The following is a 15,480-nucleotide window of genomic DNA, read 5'->3' on the forward strand; positions in this document are numbered from 1 at the left end:
GCTGGTCCGAGGTAGGGAAAATGACCCCATTACTGGAAAAAAGAGTCAATTGAATCTGGAATTAGCAGGACGCAATAAGCTGGTCATTTCCAGAGCCCCTCTACTTAAGCACTCATGGTCTGAAGAGCAAGCGTGGTATGTGTTGGAAGGACTTCTAGGCTAGAGCTCCCATTTCTGGTGCCCTGGCACCTTATAAGAGATGAGACATCAAGGATGAGAAATAGGGCATCTTAGAGCAGCGACGCCTGAGCCAAGGCGAGTTAATGCCTTGCCAACCTGCCACCCTGGAGCGGGGCCGAGTGTGCGGCCTGGCACCACAGGAGAACTCCACAGGCACCACAGGAGAGCTCAGAGCAGGGGACATGGCCTTTCACAGACAGTTTTGGGATGGATTCGCCTCGCAACGCCCTCTCTTCCCGAACGTGCACCTTGTGCAGCGTTTCAAGCACTGAACAAGGGCCACTCCAACCCTGGGTGCTTCTGAAACCTCGCTCCGCACTTGTGCACAGGGCTATAATTTTCCCTGGTGGCCAGACTGAGAAACTACAGTAAATTTACATTTTTTCCACCACAAATATTTTCCCCGTTATTTGCTGCTAGCTGGAAAGCAGCAGGTAGAAGGACAGAAAGGGCCAGGGACCACTACTGCTCCCATGGCCGCCAGCAGCCACAGCCAAAGGCTGCAAACAGGCAAGAGGTAAGGAGGATGCTGCAGAGGTGCACCTCCAAGCTGACTTGCTCTGGGGGCTTCAGCAGACCACGGTCCCCCAAAAAGCAACTTTCAGTGATCCCCGGATACCTACTGATGCCCCGGCAGGGCATCCCAACATGGTGGCCAAGCAGTCGCCAGTGCAGAGGACAGACAGGCTCCTCGGAGGGACAGAGGCCCTTCCCTCCTGACCAGCATCACCCCATCCCTCGGGCCTGCCCCACTCGCCCAGGTGCCTGGGGTGTCCCTTGCAGCATGCTGGTGTCATCAGTACCCGAGTCTGCCGCATGCCACCCCCGCTGCCAGGCAGCCCGCTCGCTAACGCGCCCATTAGCCGGTAATGACTGGCATTTACAAAACATGTTTCCTCCCACGGGCTCCAGAGGGGTTTGCCGCAGAGCGGGGAGATCCCGGCAGATCTCGCGGCTCCCCCGGTGCGCGGCTCCCGCTGGGCAAAGCGCCTGGGGGCCGCTCCGCAGCGCCGCAGTGCAGCCCAGCCGTGACAGCGGCTGCCGGCGCCAGCAGAATGGGGGAATGGGACACGGGAGCCCAGGACACCCAACACTGTGGGGACACAGATGTGTCCCAACACACATGTGCCATGGGGAGCAGACGCGCTCATGTCCATTTGCTTGCCAGGTATCAATCAAATGGGTTTTATCTGAAACCAGTCCCTTACTAATGATACTGTGAAACTGCAAGAACTCCCTTGGAGTTCCCAAGGAGCTTGGGAACGCTTCCCTTGGGAGCATTGCCTCCAAGTGCCTTAACACATACTAATCACTGATTATTTATGTTTTAAAGAAAAAAAATATATACACATACACACCACACATTGGGTATCTTGCCCAGGATCTATACTTATATAAAAGATCAATACTGCTTCTCTAGAGAAGAAACATTAGAAAACATTAAATACATAGAAAATTGATACCAATTACAATTCCTCATGACTCTTGGTGGTGGGTACAAAATCAAAGACTCTCAACGGACCAAATATCTCTCTGCAGTCACGGCCCCTCTGCAGCCCTTGGCTGTCCTGCCTGCACCCCAGCGTGACCTCCCTGCCCCAGAGCCTGGACAGCACCCGCGGGCAGCGCGCTCAGGGCTGACACGGGGAGGCTTTCACTCCCATTCCGAGATCTTTGACTACACCATCCTTCCCATCACACACCATTTCATAACAGAAAAGTACATCCAGAAACCTCCATAGCAGGTTAGAAAGTGCTCTCCTACATCTTCCCTTTTAACTTTAAACTTAATGCACAGGGAAAGACTATGAGGATATGGACTCTGTCTCACTAACCTGCTCTGGGGCTTCTGCTGTGCTGCTATAGTAAAACCTCTGCTGCCTGTGACATTGCATGGAAATGCATGGATTACACCATGGCTCTCCTGTCCCTCTTCTCCTGCTTGGACACAGCTGCACTGCTCCTGAGGGCCTTGGATGCTTTACCACCTCATCCTGCTTCATACGGGCTTCCCTTGTAATCTCCCCCTAATGCGTCTCTCCCATCCATCCCCAGTGACTCAGACCTCCGAAGCAAACCCAGAGGCGAGTGATGCCAGGCCAGCCGCTGCCACGAGGGGTCAGGGCCCTGCCGCGTGCCCCGAGGCCAGCGGGGCAGTGGCACCACCACTAACGAAGGAGCCGCTGCTCCGCAGGGCTGGGGAGAAGCTCTTACTGCTGCACAGCACGCGCTGCAGAGCACTGCTGGACGCGCGTTACGTTAAAATGGATGGATGGAAGTCCCTTTATACGGCCTCTAAAGCACTGAAGAGTAACCTAAAGCCCCCAAACTGGGCCCTTGCTAAAGCATTATGGTTATCTCACTCTTCTGCATCACTTTTGTGGCACATTAATTGCAAATGGAAGACAGTAGAATGGCCAGAGAGGTGTCACCTGCAGGATGCTACAGTAAATACTATCTGCAATAAAAATACACATCTAGAGAGCATGCAAATCTGCAGGAGAGCGGGAATGGGTGCTGACACTCTCATGGGGTTACAGCACACGAGCAAGCTGCAGCTGCTGACACAGTAAGATGCAGCCCCTTGCAATCTGGGTGCTGCAGTCCTGGGGCTTTCTCCCAAATTCCTAACAAGTGCCAGAATTAAAACCAGTGGGCTTCCCACCCAAACACTGCCATATTAAATCATTAAGTCTCTGATGCTTTTCATTCTTTAGTTCAGCAGAGACGTTCTGGTGCTGGGTTTGAGTACTCTCCCAGCGAGCACAGCAAGCCACACACCTTGGGCTTTCAAAAGGATATTTGGGAGAGTGAGTCTCCAGGGACCATCCAACCTGTATTTGCTATATGTCACCATACCAAATCAGTGCAGTGCGATATACAGCAGCTCTATAACAGCGAGGGGGGAACAGGGAACACGGCTGCCTGCACTGAAGCCTCCCCACTGCCGGGTCAACAGCACCGCCACGGAGCAGCACGGCTGGGCAGCCTCCGCTCCTCATCCGGGGAAGGCAGCTTGTTTGGCTTTAAACACAGATGCAGATTGCAAATACTATTCCCATTTTTCTACCTTTCTGAGCCAAATCCATTTTTAATCTTGCCTAGGAATTTTCACCCTTTAAACTAAGTTTTGTTTTTCGTTACATGCCCTCTTAAGATGTTCCAGGTAGGAAACAGAACAAAAAAAAACAGGAAGGAAGTTCAAAAACACCCTTTCCTCCATCCCTCCCCATTTCAATTATGTGAACCATCAGCAGCAGAAAAGAAAAACAGAAGGAAGATGACTTAGGAGGTTTTCTTCTCCCAATTAAAAAGAGAAACAAAAACCTTTAAACCGAGGCCTCAGTTCTAATGCAGAGAACGCGGCCTGGTGCCTTCTCCAGCCTCGTGGTCTCTGCGCGGCCTCCAGCCCCTGCAGGGCCCCGTGCTCACAAAGAGCCTGTGCAGCAGCGTCACCCAGGCCGCAGCGGCCCGGCCTCGCTGCCCTCGCCCATTAACACCCCGTCTCCTCCTGCCCTGGTTCTCATGCTCTTTGTGCCCCCTGCACTCCCATTCAAAACCCCAGTTGTCCAAATAGCTGCTTTTAAACATATGAGGATTATCTGAAATGACCGCTCAGTCTGAGGAGGAAAAACCCCCCCATGAGAGTTTTGCTGTTTCTCTGTTTCCAGTTGCTCATCACTGAAATGCAAAGCACATTCTTGCAAACAACTAATGGATAATATTGCAGAATCTATAAAAGCTGATACTAGCAAAACGAAGATCTTTCCCCATCCTTTCCTGACACAAGGTTGTCAGCACGCCCGAGCAGGGCTCCTGCTTTTCCCTTTTTTAGTTTCTCCTGCGCGTTTCACAAGGCGCTGGCGGGGAGCCCTGCGCCACCAGGCCGGCCCGCGCCACGCGCAGCCTCCTGCGCTCTGCCACCTCCTCCTCCCCACGCTGCGGCTCCCCGCGCCCCGCTGGCACATCCCGCCTTCAGGCCAGGGCCGGCTGCTGCCTTTTGGGTCGGAAAAGGGCGGTTTCAGCGCAGGGCGCTGCGCGGGGGCAGCCGCTCCGAAGCCCAACGGCCGCTCGGGGCTTCCCGGCGCGGCGCTGCCCCCTGGCGGCCAGCGCCGGCCCCGCGCTCCCCTTCCCCAAGCGCCCTAAAATTCCCCCAAAAAACAGGGGAGGCTCCAAAAAAAAGAGGCTCTCTGGCAAGAGGACAGCCCCGATAGCAGCGGGGCAGAGACTCTGACTGCAGCAGTGGCAGCCACGGGGAGGCAGGAGCTGCCCTGGTGCCCTTGGCCTCCTCTACACAGCCTTGTCTTACCTGAAAACTCCACACATTTCATAAAAAAAAAAAAAACATATTTTAACTCCCAATCTCAACTGAGAGGTTGTAATTGCCTGAAGAGGCAGTACCAGTCCCTGCTGAGCTCCGGGGAGCTCGCCAGCTCCCTGCAGGGAGGCCAAGGCCAGTGCGAAGCCCTAAGGTGCGGAGTTTTCCCATACATTTGAAATAAAGTTCACTACACTTGCTGCATAGGCAAACTCTGCAAACCCTAACAGCCCTGTGTGTTTTCCAGCCTGGCAGCTTTTGCAGGAAGAGCCTTCGCAGCGCCAGGGAAGCAGCTTGCAGCTCCATGGGTTCTTCTGCCGTCTCCAGGTGCCTCTCCAGGGCTGTGCCTATAAATGTTGGGGAAGGAGGCTGCAAACCCACTCCGCTGCTGCAGCCAGCAGGCAATTTCCATGTTCTAAGGCAGGTATTTGTTTCCCAGATAACTAATTGCTGGGCCTTCAGCACAACCGAGGTACCTTTGATGAGGCTTTGGGCCTTTTGTGAATCGTTGTATTAAAAAGAGCTGCTGCAATCTGCAGTCAGAGGGACTCTCAGAGCTTCCCACTCCACCATTGAGTTTCCTCTGCTCCTATCACTTTTTGCACCACCTTGGAACACCCACCAGATCAGTAGTTTTGCTTTGCCTTGCTCACACCCCTACTCCATGAATCCAGGCCTTCAGTTTTCTCCATGTTCAATCCTGCTCAGCTCTGTGGCTGCAGTTACATAATTTTTATTCATGAGTGTCAAACTTTTAAAACAATCCTCAAGCTTCCTATTTGCATTAAAGAGCAACTTGTCTTCCTTTTAAAGTGGTATTATTCCCTCCCTATTTTTTCTCCAGTGCTAAGAGAAAAACTGAATGAACTGTTCAGTAAGTTCGATACAGAAAAAACCTTTCATATGAAACAAATCTGCAAGCAGAAGCAGGCTCTGCTGGTTTTGACTTTTAACCAATTAAGAATGTTAACTCAGCTACTGCCACAGATGTGAGGCCAAATCTTTAGATAATCTGCTTGCCCACTCATCCAGATGACTTGTCTAAAGCAATCAATTCCTCAGAGCCTTAAACTATAGAAAAAGATTCTGAAATAAAAGTATCAACAGTGGTTTCAGCAAATCCTTATAGAGACATAAGCAGCAAGTATAGTTGTTCATTCAACAGCTAGAACTCCAAAGCTTTGGGCACATCCCGGTACACAAGGGTAAAAAGCTTTTTAAGTTCCTACCTTCTGCCTCTGACTCCATGGATACTCAAATCATACCCAGGTATCATTTTATGATAAAAATCTATCGCTTGAAACTTAACAGCATGAGACTTGCTGTCACAAGCACTTCCTGCATTTTTCTCTAACAGCAGCACCAGAAAAAGTGTTCTAATTTTATTTCCATTAGCAGAAGGGAGAAGTCGGTCATGCAAGAACCATAGTACTTTTTTCCTTACATCATGGCACTAAGTGTTCACTTAGTTGTGCCACCCTGAGTCACTCTCCAGAGCACCATCTCCTACCTGAAGCACAACTTGCCTGTCCCCAGAGATTCAGCAAGAGCTCCCTCTTGCCTCTGGTTGTGTCTCTTGATGAACTTCCACTTAACCTACAAATACCAAAAAAAACAGTCTTCACTATTTGCTACCTCATGACTTCACTGTTGACAAAGCTTTGAGATAGAAAATCCATTTTCTGGCAAAGTCAAAAGTGCTCATTCTACAGCACAGGCTGCATTTGACTCAACAAATCAACTCATCTGGTCCATAGCTAATTTCTAGAACCTGTTTTTCCACACAGCTGTAAAGTAACAGAAATTTCAGTAAAATCTTACACAAGAGCCTAAATGCTTACAGTGAAAGATTAAGGCACTTTATATCCCAGCCTCCATGAGAACAATTATCCGCTGATGGAATTTCAGTGCAGCTCACCAGTGGCAGCAGATACGTTTCCAAGACTTTCTATTTCCATTCATTTCATTTGCATTGTATTTGTCTTGCTTCAACACATCCGATTTCTTCACAAGTTTTTATCATCTAGTGCTGCTCCCTTCAAAAGTCAAACAGAAGACCCAGATTGGGCATTATTAAAGGGTTCAATAGCTGTTTCACACTGAACTGCATTAGAAATTGCTATTAAACAAAGGTAAATGTAAAGAAAGGGCAAAGTAATAAAAGTGCTAGAAATCTGGAAACTGTACTGAAAGTAGGGTGACAAGACAGAACAGAAATGCCAGCTACTTGGAAAGAAAAAGATTATGCAGGTAGACTGACAAGAGCCAACAAGAGCCTGGCCACAGCAGCAGGACTAGGTTTCATCTTGCAAAACAAACGAGCCTGAGGAAACAGTCCCTTCTGGGGGAGACACTCCTGGGACGGACCTGTGACTCTGCAGTCTGCACATCAGCCCTTTCCACAGCTCCTCCTGCTACACATCTGGCCAAGGCTGCCAGCCTCCCTTTCAGATGGAGCCTCCCACAATCAGCACATTCCTGAGAGGAACCCCACGCTGAAGCATCTCCTGTTCCCCTCAAGCAGACAGAGGCTGAGCGTGAGGGCATTACTGCTCCCAGTCACTGTCCAGGCAGGTTCTCGGAGGTCTTTGCAACAAGTCCAAAGCACCAGCCTCGCTGATCACCGCTCTTCATATCCTAGCAAGCCCCACAGCCCAGAACAGAAACACTTCATGGATGCAGAATGAAGCGTTCTGATACTAGGACATGTCTGAGCAGAAGCTGTAGGAGACACTGTAAGGTCTCTCCCACACACAACCCACATGGCAATTACAAGATTGCATATTTAAAGACAACTTCTCTAATTAAATGAATTTATAAGGTGTCATTTAAAATATATTTAAATATGAATATAATTATAATTTAAATATAATCTACTTAAGGAACAGCTCATTTTATTATTCCATGGGGGTGTATATATATATTTTTACCATTAGTAAGGCAGTACCTTTTGTTACCACCTACCATTTAGCATACCCTGCAGTCTCCTGTTTCACCTCACTTCAGAATTTGTCACTGACAGCAGTCAGGAGAACCCCAGGACTGTGGGTACCCAGCCTGAAGAGTACTTAGCCTTATATAGCAATCTGAACACACCACTGTGAACTTAGCAAATTGCAAAGGAAAGCCCTACACAAACAGGATCCTATTACAGGTACTTATATAGTGTTTGCCTGAAGTCACACAGAAAAGCTGTGACAGGCAAAAAGAAAAAACACACCTGGAGGAAGAGCTTCATGATTTTTGTGATCTGTCAGCTGTCAGGCTTAACATATCTTTAGAGAATTACAGTTGCTGACTTATCTACAGGAGCCTTCTGCACCAACTTCCTTTACATAAGAAAGCTTTAATCTTAAAATACTTCTGATACATTAAGTATCCTGTGATCAATAATCAAACACCAGAAAACAGCCATAGTGAAGGAATACAACATTATTGTCACATACATGAAGGATGGGCTTGCATAGGTCCTCGGCTCAGGCACCTCCAGTTTAGTATTGCAGCTTGAGCATTCTGTTAATGTAGCCACAGCATGTGAAACACACACGAATGATACCGTTCTGCACAGATAACACCTTGGTATCAATCAGGACTACCATTTTCCAATACTGTCATCTCGTTCCAAAACTCACATAGCAAACAGAGCATTCTAATTACAGAGGAAGCCAGACTTTAGCAGAGAACATGCTGAAAGATTCCATCTTGCTGAAGGATAGCTAGAAGCTACTCGGATATCAAAGAGGCTTAAATGCTGTTAAGCCAGTACTTTATACCATTTCATTCACTTCCCACCTCCACTCTACGCAGTCCCACTTAAACCCTTACAATGTAACAGTCCATTAACACTGTGTATAAAAGTATGATAAGGAAGAAGTGCCAGAGGGAAATACACTATACCCGATATAGGAATTTAAAGTTAAGCCCCCACTTTTCTTTTTTTTTTTTTTTTTTTTTTAAGAAGCCTAGAAAGTCACTTTTCCCTGCTTCCCAAACTTTGCAAGCCCATAAGAACCTTTTCACGTGCTGTTCAAAGTGTTTTTTTTTTTTTAACTCCAGATAAAATATTCAAGTTCAAAATTAGGTCAGAGTAGCACTGGCATTTGCCTGAAACATATTTTAAATCTAAGGTTTCTGTCAGGGAAGTAAATCCAGCTAAACAGGCAAAAACTTCACAGGAAATATACAATGCACTTAAAATATATCATTGCATAAGCCCTGAGGATATCTAAATCAACTGAAGCACTGATGACACAAGGTATTCAATAATTCAAGCACTCTGGGCCGTGTGTCAGCATTAACTACACATGAAAGTTATCTTTCCTCTTTTTATTTAATCACTGGAGTGGGTTTCTGGTTAAAATCTCATCTTTTTTTTTAAAAGATGACACAGGTCTCGAGTTAATATCACAAAACTAAACAGTTCAGACCGTATTGTGACAACATGGAGAGACTGAACAAAATGTTTTAAGGAATATGGGGCACATACAAAACCATTTATGCAGGCTTCTAATATAAAGTATGTTTTATATTTACTCTCATCTTCAGTTTTAATATGAAAATTTTAAATACAGGAGGAAAAACAACTGGTGAACAAACTTGTCCATCTAAGTGGATAAAACTGCACACAGCCAGCAGCTTCGCACATTTCAGAATGGAGAATTCTCAAGACACCTATGGACAACCAGAAAAGAGTTTACAAAGAGCAGGTGAATGAAAGAACAATCTCAACTACTCCAAGACCCACAAGTTTCCTTCAGAAAAAAAATCTAATTTCACATTCCATATAGTTGACAGTGTCCATCACAGATTTTTTTTTTTTTTCCTGAAAGGGGGTAGGAGAAAAGACTTTAAAAAACTCTATTTTCAACTTAGTTTGGTTTCAAATATGATCTCCTTTGTGGACAGGTATGTAGAGTATAGAACTAAAACTTTGTTTTTCTCTGCAAGTTCACACCAGTAAAGCTGTAACTTAAATCTAATATTCCTGAAAAGCCAGCTTCCAAAGAGGTGGCCCATTTTTCTCCAAATGGGAATATAAACTTTTCTGTTTTGGTTAGCTGCCTTAAATGTACAGCCTTAAAACATGACTGTTGGGAAACATCATCTATTTCACTAGGAACCAACTCTATATGCCCTTTCATAAAAAATAACTTGAAACATCTGTTCGCACGTTTTCATCTATTACCTGTCCTAAAGTCTACATTAAAATCTGACAATTTCAATATACAATTTAGAAGCACCTAGAAAGTAATTCTCCAGAGGAAGTGTTTCTTTTCAGGTGTAAAGTGAGAGGCTCAGAGAAGCTACTACTCAAACAGAACACTGACAGACCTTTTCATTTCCTTTTACAGTTTCTACTCTCACGGTTTCTACTCACAACTACATTGCTCTTCACTCTGGATGTGCAATTTTAGTATTCCTCCCCTCTGCCATGCAGAGGGGTTAGTTTACATGTCTGAGATGTCAGCTCTGTACCACCAAAGCTGGAGCTCCCTTCCTCTTGGAGCAGGAAGGAAGGGAACCTGATCAATCAATCAAGGAGCAGGTCAGAGCAGCACTACAGCTTTTACTCAGAGAGTCTTCTCTGAAGAGATTTTGCATTACAAATAACTCTACCAAAGATCAATTCAAACCCTCAACTTGAAGTGTTAAAATTAAGTAAAAACCCTTAAATGCCTGAAATAACCTCTTTTTTACACTGTTAGAACTTCAAGTCACAGTGGAAATAAAAGGAGACTAAAATGCCAAAAACAAATCCCAAATAAATTTAAACATGGATTTAAAACTACTTCAAATATATTAGGCAAGCAAGCATCAGCCAGAATCCTGGTTGAAGCTAAAGTCAGTCCATCCTTTTATAAAATAAAATTTCAGTTCTTTATGCATTTTCTAATGTAAATATAAAATGCTGTCAGCCCATGGATTTCACATATTTTGGACAAATTCCATCCACTCCATCAGATATATACTAAGCTGACTCTGACTGGCCATGCATACACTAGCTTGAATAAAGAAAACCATAAGTTCAATCACAAAATGAAACTGGTGACAACCGTGTAAAACAAGTTTTATTTTGAGGCTGTTCAACATCTGATTTGAAGTTATGAAGCTACAACACCAACCTTCATGAACATTTGCTTTGTTTTAATAGAAAAACCTTAGTAGAAAAGTAGAAAATAAACAAGCCTCTGCAGACAAAACAATTTCTCCATGCACATGAACAGTTTCAAACACGGGATAGGTGTATGTCTTACCAGAGCCTATTCCCCTCCAGAGGAATGCATTTCAATATGAATTATCCACAGGTGGAGGTTTACCCTTTACATCCAAGTCCTGCTTGGAAACAGCTTGTTTTTAAACAAATAACATCTGCTTTTATTTACACAGGGCACCAATTAGAAATATTTAGAAGTGCTGGGCTTATGTAATGGCCATTACAGCTGAAATGTACAGAAACAGTCTCTGCAGACAAAGCAATTTCTCCACACCCGTGAACAGTTTCAAATACCGTAGCCATCCTCACTCAGTGTCCTATTTTAAAAGATATGCAGTCCCTGAGCCACAAGTGTAACCTGGCTGTAAGTACCTGGCAAGGCACAGCACTCTGGCATGCTGTGTTGCTAATCTTAGCATGAGCATACTGCAAAGTACAATTCTCCACAATATTAATGTAAACTGGCATGGATAAACTGGAAAACAAAACAATGAATAAAGTACAATTAGTATAGAAAGTTTAGACCAGATTCTCCTCCTATACAATAACTCACAACAGACATGGTAGGTTCTAAGAAAGGATTTAATCCACAACTGTAATGTAGGTCACTAGTGATTCACTTTATAGCTAGTATTCATTGCATTGATTGAGACTCAGTGTTAACATCAACATTTGTCAAACCATGTAGGGCTTTTTATCCTCTTCATTTAATAATGTAACTAAGCAGATTCCTCAGTCCATTTTGCCAATTTATCTATTTTTTTCAATCACAAAAGCAGTATTTAGTTTACCAAGTGCCACACCTTACTCCTATGCATGTGATATTCAGGTTTAAAAACTGAACATCCCTCAAGGTTTCTGCTGCCCTTTTGGTTTTCAATGAGCTTCAGTGACTCAAAAGAATTGAAACCAAGGTGGTAACTAAAGAGAAGGCTTTAGGGAATGGGAAAGCTCACAATGGGTGAGGGGAATAAAACCTTTCTAAAATAGCCAGGTGTTCACCTCAACCCACACCAACTTCAAATACATGCAAGGGCTGGAGGTGAATCTGATTTCAGACTAAGGACATGAAAAACCCTTCAAGCTTTATATTCTTACGCTTTTATAAGTTAGAACAGATTCTTTAAGATCAAGAACAACATACTCCCCTACTCCTGTCCTTTCCCATAAAGTTTGCTTTAAGAACATGGCTGAGTTTCAGTCTTTAATATTTGATCACCACTAAGTATTTGGAAGTTCAGATTTCTCTATGTTCCACCTCTGATTGTTATTCATGTAGTAGCTATGATGTTTTATTCCATTTCAACGCACTGTGGCAATCACCAAGTTAACAAAGAACTAACATAATGACTAAGTTTGAAATACAGAACTGATATGGGCAAGTTTTTCTCTGCTGACCTGAGGTCACCCAACAACACCGCTTTAACCTGAACACAGCTGACCGGGCTAGAAGACCATTCCTGCTTTTGTTGGAAGAGGTCGTAGATATTTGAGGAATGGATGGTTGTGCTTGAACTTGGCCTCACATTTGCTTGATACACTGTCATCGACTCCAGCCAAAGGATCAGTTTCTTCACCAAAGCCTAGGTTAACAAAAAAGAAAAGTAATTAAGAATTAATTGTTAAGACAATAACAGGCTGTAAGTAGAATCTCATTATCCCTTCAACATGAGGAGCTTGAAGACATTTCCACAGAGGTACTTTTGTGACCAAAACACCACAGATGTCCCAAGACTACAATTTATGAGCACAACTAGGGGCATTTTCTCTTCAAAAAATGCTTTGCTGAACTTTAAATTTTGTGAACAAAGCGTATAAGCGATTCAGTGATGGAACTTTGGAATTATTCTTATTTGTATTAAAGAAACATGTAGAGACTTTCTATTAGAAAATGGTAAAATACAATCCAATCTTCAGAAAGCTTATAATCCGCAGTCTTGATGCTACTTAAATACAAGCTCTATTTCAGAGATGCAGAGGTAACAATTCAAATTAACAATATTAATCTTGACCTTCAGAGTTTAAGTGCTTGCAAAATCTCTGGTAAACATACAAGTTAAATGGATGAAATGAAGGGTTTATATTATAACCCTACTTTCTATATCCCTGAATTTCCATTCTACATATTGGAAACCAATCAACATTAACTGATAACTATGTTCATAGACTTAGATTGCTGCAGTTAGAAAAAAATGGACAAGTAATCCATTTCATATAGCTATTCTCACATTTCAAGTTAAATTTTGAGTGACAGCTTGATCAAAGTGAATTCACTTAAAAATGTGAAGACAAAAGAAAAATGCTTTGTATCAAGGTGAGAGATCAAGTTGTAAATAGCAGGCTGACCTGTAAAAATCAGGTCAAATGCAAGTTAGTTTTATACTCAGTACAATGATATACCTATCAAGCTGTGCATTGCTTTCAAATTTTTCCTTTAAATAGCTCACTAGTGCTTCATTTAAAATTCTTTGCTATCATCCTGATGGTCGCTATAACCACAGAGGTTCTTGAAGGATCACATCATTTAATCCTGTTCATTAAATATTACTCAGCTTGATCTCAGTCAGAGGTAGGGATAAAAATTCTCATGAGGACTTTCTACAAACTTATTTTTAAGAAGTATAAACTGTAAATATTAAAAAGAGAAAAAATCATTTTCAGTGAGTATTCTGGGCAGTGTTTCCTATATAACTAGTCACAACTACTGCTCTTGTTTTCAGACTTCAAGTAACCTCAATAACCAGGTTATCTTTAACAGAAAACTAAATGCCTTGAAATTCAATCACTGAAATAATCAGAGCTTTGAGACAAGCATTTTCTAATAATGCATTTTTAGTATCAAATTTCACATGCCCAGATGAACACTACAATAAATTAATGTAGGTTTCTGTCATATTATTAAAATACTTTCAAACACATTCACCAAAGTTTGTGCTTATGCTACAAGCTCCTACTTACCTCTTCAGATCTTCAACGTCCTCTAAAATAACCATCTTGAGAAAAGCGACTCTTTTTACATGGTTTGTAAGGATTTATACTAAAGATAAAGAAGAATGTGAGATGTTATCAGAAAAATCTCTAAAAAATAAAATAATCTAAAGTGTTACACTTTGGTAAAATAGGCACATTAATGGGTTTTCAAATTTACTGGAGACTTCCCAAGCAAACACAAAGCAACGTACTATTTCTCCTTCACTCTTCTTAAATTTTACAGAGATTGAAACAATCAGGTTTGGTTCTAAGCTTTTGCCTACCTTAAGGAATGCAAGACAGCAAGGCATATAAGACAGTTTGGTCACCTCCTCCCTTTGCTGTTGAAAGTCAAAAAAAAAATACATTGCATTAGTCACTGTAAAAGTTTGCATTGCACAGTAACAGCAGCACCAATAGGGCATTTTAAACCAGGCATTTTGCTTCTCAAGATCCTTCTAAAGCTTTTGATTCATATCTTTTTCCCCAAGTAAAAGGTCATGTTAGATCAATTAGCAAGTTCATTTGTTAAGATCTGTAACCCATAGGACTGAAAGCAACTTATCTTGACCATACTGACCATCTATTTACTGGTCAAATTAATGCCTTCCAATTAAGTATACCTTTTGGATTACAGTATTTAGCTTGACCTTACTTAGAATGTGCATCTCTAACTTGACATTAAGACCCAAAGCTATACATATTAAATTTGTTCTTTGACAAAATATAGTGCCCAGGGAAATCATTTAACTCACATACCTCGACAAAAACAAACATAGCACTAGTTTTCCTTTAGAGTACTGATAAGTTCAGCACAAAAATAATTTGGACAATAAAACCTATTCAGATGAATATTTTTCAGGGAACAATAAGATAAAAGAAAGAAAAATGAGTTTCTTGTTATGATTTGGGGTTTCCAAAGTCTTTGTAGAAAAGAATATAAAGTATAACTACATTACTGCCTATCATTAAACAATAGTTAGAATAATCTTCAATTTTGAAGTGTAGTTACTATAATAAAACTGACTTATAAAAATACTAGATTAATGACTTTAAAAAGATTGCATTTATATTAGCTTTAAATGCTAACTTGGAATCTCTGAGGTAGCATGCTGCCTCGAGAGGGAGGGATTGCATGGAGAAAAACAAGTGGGAGAAGCCTAGAAATGCAAGGAAACCAAGAAACAAGTGACCTATCCAAATTATCTCTGATAGCAGATGCTGCTAACAGATGCTCACATTATGCTCAAAGTACAGCTGTGAGAACCAGAAATATACAGCAAAGATATTAAGCCCCAGAAGATATGTCCCTTGTACCTCAAAATACTTAAGATATCATTCTAGGCTGACAAAGTATGTTTCATCCAACAAATTCTGCCTTATAAAGCAATCCAAACTATTCTAAGCATTTTTGCTTAGGTAGTTATTTTAAGGCTTCGCAAGTGTTGTCAAAAAACAGTATCAGTGATTATTAACAGATGTAGTATTCCTGAGAAAGAATTTATTCAAGTCATAATGATAGCATGATGAGTTACTTTGTCTTGTCTGATTTACCTTAACTAATTTCTAGTTGGTGGTGCTGTATAGCACAGAGTAAAAGCCACTTTGAAGAAAAACAAGATAAAAGTATTTTGAATAGCACAAGTAGTTCTACACTATAACCAATAACAGAATTACAATCAACTTAAGTATAAGCCAACTAGCTCATTGCAAAGAGCTCATTGCTCTAAGACCTTTTCCCTGATGTTCGTTCAACATTCACATGCTACAAATTTTCAAAGCTTAAAGAAACAATTTT

The 15,480-nt window shown here is 42.5% G+C and overlaps 1 long non-coding RNA gene across 1 annotated transcript; it reads right to left on the reverse strand.

The window, feature by feature from the left end:
* Window positions 1–10,868: 10,868 nt before the first annotated feature.
* Window positions 10,869–13,772, reverse strand: LOC112944959. The gene is made up of 2 exons (XR_003248893.1): window positions 13,671–13,772; window positions 10,869–12,295 (listed from the first exon to the last, which is right to left on the reverse strand). It is a non-coding gene; the product is annotated as an uncharacterized LOC112944959 (long non-coding RNA).
* Window positions 13,773–15,480: the final 1,708 nt, after the last annotated feature.

The sequence above is a fragment of the Nothoprocta perdicaria genome, unplaced genomic scaffold, assembly GCF_003342845.1.
Source record: "Nothoprocta perdicaria isolate Ctin4 unplaced genomic scaffold, notPer1 scaffold_18, whole genome shotgun sequence".
In the NCBI taxonomy this organism is placed as follows: Eukaryota; Metazoa; Chordata; class Aves; order Tinamiformes; family Tinamidae; genus Nothoprocta; species Nothoprocta perdicaria.